At 35.1% G+C, this 5,696-nt stretch overlaps 1 pseudogene; it reads right to left on the reverse strand.

Moving 5' to 3' along the window:
• Window positions 1–4,755: 4,755 nt before the first annotated feature.
• On the reverse strand, window positions 4,756–5,184 carry LOC109262201 (small ubiquitin-related modifier 2-like; annotated as a pseudogene).
• Between the last annotated feature and the right edge of the window lie 512 nt (window positions 5,185–5,696).

Consider the following 5,696-nt stretch of genomic DNA (forward strand, 5'->3'; position numbering starts at 1 on the left):
CTAGAGGTTTGTAATATGCATTTTTATTTGAACCAGAAGATTTACTTGTGTGTTTCATTTTTGAGAATGAGAAACAACTGCAACATGCCTTGTTTGCCTACATAATAGATTATTTCCAGAAGTCACAGGAAATGGAAATAGTTCTGTATGGTTATTTGAAACTAAACTTGGGAGACATGCAGAAACAGGTAATAACACATTTATTTTGAATTACTAAAGTTCAGCATTTGGTAATATACTTTTAATGATTTGTTCCATCTAGAAGATAGACATTTCCTTCCTGGCATTCGTGTTCTTACTGATTACATAAACTTACATCTTTGGGATGTGTTCTCCATCAAGGCACATAGCTCTGTGGTAGAAAGAATCTTGCTAAATTTATTGATTACAAGACCTAATCATTTTCTGCAAAAAACAACAACAAAAAAAAACCCCAAAAAACCACTTAGATTAAAATACACAGTAAAATTGAAGACAATGACTATGATAATTATAAGATCTCAAAATATATGGATGACCACAAGGAATTTTATCCCAAGAAGACAGGACTTTTCCAGTATTCTGAAGAGGAAAAATATCTATGCAGCTAGTAAATTGAACTTAAACAATTGGTTCTTTGGTAATCTCTCATGAAGAATATGACCTAAGTCAATGGTTATTTTACCCTTCCGGTTTCTTGAAACATACTATCTGACATTGTTTTCCTTTCAACAGATCATTCTTTTTGGAAGAGTAGGTATGATGGGATGATGCAGTCAGGGTCATATGACTCTGGAGTCAATATGCTTACAAGCAATATACTTAGTTTCTCTTATATCAGACATCTCCATGTGGATTTTAATAGGCACTACAAGCTTACCGTGGCTTAAACAGACCCTTACCCAAAACCAATTCCATTGAAGTGTTCCCCATGTCAGTTAACGGCATCTCTATTCTTATAGCTATCTAGACAAACACCTTGGAGGTGTCCTTGACTTCACTCTTTTCCTCATACCCCACATGCCATCCACCAGTAAATCCTGTCATTATGTATCTTGCACCTGCCACCTTTTCACCATCTCCATTACTGTGACTTTAAGACTCTGTCATCTCATGCATGGACAAATGCAGTAGGCTAACATACATTAACCTACTTGTATTTCTGCTTCTGTTCTTGATCTCCTATGATTTACTTTCTAGACAGTAATCAGAGTGATCTTTTAAAAGCATAAATATAATGTCTTGTTACCATTCTACTCAAAACTCTGTGAAAATGTGTTAATCAAGCTTAGAATAAAATTCCTATAAACCCTACATAATATGTAGACACTAAAAAACCATTTTATAATGAATGATGATGTTAAGTGATATGTCTAATTGACATCTTAAGTTTTTAGGAGAAGCAAAGTTTTTGGCTGAGACTGTGATACCCTGCCAAAGACTGAGCAAACTGTCTTAAGTCTGTATAGCTACCTCCCTCTGTTGTCTCATTATCTTGCTGAACTTTTGAATTTCTTGCTCTTTTCCAACACTCCCCAAAGTACAGACATTGTAGTGATAATAATTTTTAGTAGTAGTAGTTCATAATTACCAACCCACAAGAAGATAGCTGTTGAACATTGGGTAAATACATGGTATTTATCTCATTTGCTTCAGTGGCCACTGAAAAATGTCTGACCTGATAGCACTAAAGAATTTATAGGTTAATCATTCAGAGGCTTGCAAACTGGGCATGGCTTATCCAGATTTGTTAGTGAGTATACAGATCAGGAGGAGAAATTGTTAATATTAAAATGGCACTTAGAATCTAGTCAAATGCAGTGCATTCTCATTTCCATTAAATATTTTCTAACTGTTCTTTTCACTTCTTAGGCATTTCTTCAAAATTTTCTTTAAAAATTTTTAAAGATTAAATTTTAATATTGATATTTTACTGGGAAAAAACTCCTTTTTCTAGGATTAAATATCACTTAAGCTTTGAATACCATGTCTTGTAATCACTAGGACTTTAAGATATATTCTATTTCAGATACATCAAACTTTTTCCTTGCTTCAGAGTCTCTGGCCAGAAGGAGCTGACATAAGTGTCATGCTGTTTCATGCTCTGTGATACCAAAACTCTATAAAAAATGTTATATGATGTAGAAGACCATGAAAGCTTAAATACATGCACCAAAAATCATAACACACAGGTGAGATTCTTTTTCTTCCTTCCTTCTTTCCTTCCTTCCTCCCTCCTTCCAGCCCTCCTTTTCTTTTCTTTCTTTCTTTCTTTCTTTCTTTCTTTCTTTCTTTCTTTCTTTCTTCTCTTTCTTTCTTTCTTTCTTTCTTTCTTTTTTCTTTCATTTTTTCAAAAATTAGTATCTAATTTTACTTTTAAACATGTGACAGTGCTTATGAATATGAGCCATAGGTGTACTCTCATCATTAAACAGATAATATGTGTTTGTTACATGTTTGATCAATAAGCATTGAGATAACTACATTGATCATATTCTAATGAAAGCATGTAGGGCTCTTTTCAAAACAAGTTAAGATTTTTTTCCTGTGGTGAGCTTGTCACCTCTTTATTCCCTGACCAAACAATAAGTGTCATTTTATTCTTGAGTCAGCTGATTATCATTGATGCTGAAATTTCATAGGCCAATTTCAAGACATAGGTGGTAACATCCCACAGGAGATTTAGCTTTTATAAAAGCTGTTGGGGAGGAGTGTTACTGGAGGCAGCGATTATGGTGGTGATTAAGATACATGTACTCTGTTGCTCAGAACCCATGTTTTCTGTTAAGAAGACCAATAATAATGGTGATGTTGCTATTAATAACCTTAACTTTTATTGAGTCTTTATTATATGTTAATACCAGATACTTTATTCACATTATCATTAATCTTTACAGCCATTTAGCACGTTAGATGGTCTTGTTGTTCTGCTTTATAGATGAATAGGAGTCAAACAGCTAATTGATGGCAGAGTTGGGATACAAACCCAAATTTTTGTTTGTTTTTTTGTTTGTTTCTGCTAGTATACAGATTATACCTCCTACTCAGTCCTAGTCTTCCATATTGAAACAGTTGTGACAATATGAAGCTTCATCACCCTCTTTTTATTGCTGCTTTGAGATTGTAAATAAATACATCATAATAAATACATCGACTGTAAATAAATGAATAAATAAATACATAGTAGACATACCTTCGATGGGTAACCATCCTCCACCATTTTAAACAATGAAAATATTAGATATGGTGAATGCCAAGGCTCTATTTATTTTGAAAAATCTTCCTTCAGGCAAAATGGCTAGTTCTACTGCTCAGAAAAATAAATTATATGCTTATTACATTCTTTCTTAAAATAACTGAGAAAATGAATTGGTCAGATGGAAAAACTATGGATAAAATACTTTAAGATGCAATCATTGTGTATCTGAATTTTTACATTGTCTATCTGGAGGTTGCTACTCTTTAAATTCATGTTTTTCTAGAACTTGAAGAAACCACCAACACCAAGTGAAGCAGCGGATCTTTTCAGAATGCACTGCCTTTGTGGGATTTTCCTTCAACACTTGCCTCTGTTTCAAGGAGCTAAGAGTAGAATTATTACTTCTATTTGGGACAAAACAATTTCAACATTTCTAAAAAATGGTAGGTCAACCACATGGAAATTCACATTTTAAATTCAATAAGGCCAAAGTTAAAAGGCATAATACTTTGCTTTTCCAGAAATTGCTTTTTTTTTATATGCATCTTAAAAATTGCCATGACCAAACGACACGTTTCTAGGAAAGATAGTCCCATCGTGTATACAAGTACTCAACAAGAAAAAGCACTTCAACTACATATAAAATAGTACATATTCCTAAGAATTCCAGATAATCGTACAATTTCTTTGAAGAAACAAAAATACTATTGATATATATCCACATCAAATAATAAATAATTTATGTAAATTGTGTTTATGCATTATTTTTTAAGTTCATTTATGTATTTTGAGAGACAGAGAGAGTGTGAACAGGGGAGGGGAAGAGGGGGAGAGAGAGAAAGAGAGAGAGAGAATCCCAAGCAGGCTCCACACTGTTAGCACAAAGCCGGAGGCAAGGCTGGATCTCACGAACTGCAACAACATTACATAATGCTCTTACATGATACTTATATTACTTACATTACACTTGCATGATAAGTGTAGTTACCATCTGTCATTATATGATGTCGTTACAACATTATTATTTTTTTTCATTTTAAACAAGAAGTTTATGGAAACAACAAGACGTTTGACTTGAAGGGAAAACTATCTAGGATCCATTTCTTTTAGAGTAATTTATCCCTACTTAAAGACAGATTGCCCTACATGTAACAGCTATGTATAAAAAAGTTATAAAACTGTCCTTGGTTTTACAATGATAATTGAAAAACATTAAAATTCTCCAATCGAACAAGGTATGCAAGGATTTTTATGTTGTTCTTTTTTTGTTAACCAGTGAGAGCAAAATAACTTACTGCAATATAAAGGTAAGAGCTGAATAAGCAAGCATGCCACTAATGGAGAAAGGAGGTATTTTCACAGAACCAGTATTTTTCCCCATCCCATCTCCATTTGATGTTGATCAAAACATACTATTGGCCATTTAGTTAAAAAAATGCAAAATTCTTGTGCACATACACACTTTACGTACAATAAAGGAATGGGGAAGGGGAAAATGAAAGAAGAGAGAAAACTATGCTGTAGCAGTCAGGATGTGGTAGAACAAAATTGTGGTTTTCTAATTGAGAATGTCTTCTTGATCTGGAGCAACAGAGTTCTGGAGTCAAGTAGCATGTTCCGTTTTTAGTAGACATCTCCTGTCGGCTGCTGGAACACATCAGTTGTATTTTCAACCTCCATTTCCAACTGTGCAGGTACGTCTGTTTCATTGATTGGCTGCCCATCAAATCAGAATCTGTTCTGCCTCATGGACAAACCCTGTCGTTCACAACAGGCTTTGATTAGTTTACTAAGTGGTGTATGCCTCTTAATCTTAAACTGCACCACAGAACCAATCCTGCCCCACCACCTTCAAATTAATATGATCTTTGTTTTCAGTCTTGACTCCTTCCTTGGGCTTTTCGTCCACCATGGCGACCGCCGGAGTCTCCTCAGCTGCCGCTTCACAAAAGAGGTAGCAGGTCTGCACCGAACGAGCACACAAGCAGCACCAGGAGTGGCAGAAGAGGAAGCACAATATTATTGTTTTTTAAATTTATTTATTTAGACAGAGCTGGGGCGCAGCAGACAGGGAGAGAGAGAATCTTAAGCCCTCTCCATGCTGTCCGCATAGAGCCCAGTGTAGGGCTCAATCTCACGAATCTCACAGGGCCCAGTGTAGGGCTCAGCGTAGACCATGACCTAAGCCAAAATCAACAATCGGCTGCTTAACCAAATGAGCCACCCAGACGCCCCTACAATATTATTGACTATATTCCCTGTGTTGTACTTTTCATCTCCATGACTTACTCACTTTGTACCTGCAAGTTTGTACCTCTTAATACCCTTCTTGTATTTCGCCCATTCTCCCACCCCATTTTGGCAACTACCAGTTTGTTCTCTGTATTTATGAGTCTGTTTATGCTTCTGGGTTTTTTGTTTTTATTTGTTTTAATTTTTAGATTCCACATGTAAGTGAAATCATATCATACCTGTCTTTCTCTCTCTGACTTATTTCACTTAGCATAATGCCCTCTTG

The sequence above is a fragment of the Panthera pardus genome, unplaced genomic scaffold, assembly GCF_024362965.1.
Source record: "Panthera pardus isolate Hobbes unplaced genomic scaffold, ASM2436296v1 HiC_scaffold_13, whole genome shotgun sequence".
In the NCBI taxonomy this organism is placed as follows: Eukaryota; Metazoa; Chordata; class Mammalia; order Carnivora; family Felidae; genus Panthera; species Panthera pardus.